This window comes from Cebus imitator, unplaced genomic scaffold (assembly GCF_001604975.1).
Source record: "Cebus imitator isolate Cc_AM_T3 unplaced genomic scaffold, Cebus_imitator-1.0 Scaffold6894, whole genome shotgun sequence".
In the NCBI taxonomy this organism is placed as follows: Eukaryota; Metazoa; Chordata; class Mammalia; order Primates; family Cebidae; genus Cebus; species Cebus imitator.
In genome coordinates, this window is record NW_016114209.1 from 1 (window position 1) to 1026 (window position 1026).

Below are 1026 nucleotides of genomic sequence, written 5' to 3' on the forward strand. Positions count from 1 at the left end.
AAAAAAAAAAAAAAAAAAGAGACAAAGTAAGTACCTGTCCTGGGAAAGTGTACCAAAGGGAAGCAGCTCTTAGTGACACAGAGATTGGAGTGGCAAATCCCTTTCCCCCATTATGATTCTGCCTTGGGTCATATTTCTTCATTTGTACAAGCTGCTGTGTTGCTTCCAGGCTGTTGAGATCCTGAAGACAGCTCGTGAAATCAGCATGCGTGTCCGCTTCTTTCCCTACAGTAAGTGTCACTTTCTTTTTTCACTTTCCTGACAGGACCCTAGGTAAGAATTCTTTCAGTTCTGATTATTAGAGGCCCTACAAGTTGGGGATAGGGAATCAGGAGCTCAAGTGTGAAGATAACCTACTGTGTTCCTCCTTTTCTTCTTCTTTCCTTCAGATTATCATCGCCAAAAGGAGCGGACTGTGCACTAGAGACTTGCAGCCCACAGCCCTTCATGTGGACTCTGCCACGACTGCTAACTAGACTTCAGGGGAGCTACTTATACTTTCAGCACTTCCTGTAATAGTGAAGTTGATAGGATGGGGAGACAGCTAACCAACTGCATTACCCAAACTGTATTGCACTTTTGGTTCCCTAGTTTTCTAGGTGAGCTTCATTCCCTGAAAGGAGAAGGATGATGATATCTAGGCATAACCTAGCCTGTGAGGAATGTAGTTAGGAAAGACAACTGACATTTATTGAATACCATGTACTAGTTCCTTACACATGTCATATTTTAATTATGAAAATCAGTAGCAAAAAGAATCTTGGGGATTTCCCATCTGACTTGCCTGGCCATCGCATCCCATCCTTGTACTACCAGAGGTTTCATACACTTTGGAGACTCCAATGAGACCGTTTTCACTTATTCCTCCTCTTAGCCTCTCCCCTCAAAAGTAAAACACAGTGCTGAAGAAATACTGGTGTGACTTTTTTTTTTCTTTTTTTTTGAGACAGAGTTTCGCTCTTGTTACCCAGGCTGGAGTGCAATGGCGCGATCTCGGCTCACCGCAACCTCCGCCTCCTGGGTTCA

The 1026-nt window shown here is 43.7% G+C and overlaps 1 long non-coding RNA gene across 1 annotated transcript; it reads left to right on the top strand.

Moving 5' to 3' along the window:
* Window positions 1-70: 70 nt before the first annotated feature.
* On the top strand, window positions 71-911 carry LOC108299348. The gene is made up of 2 exons (XR_001822916.2): window positions 71-230; window positions 390-911. It is a non-coding gene; the product is annotated as an uncharacterized LOC108299348 (long non-coding RNA).
* Window positions 912-1026: the final 115 nt, after the last annotated feature.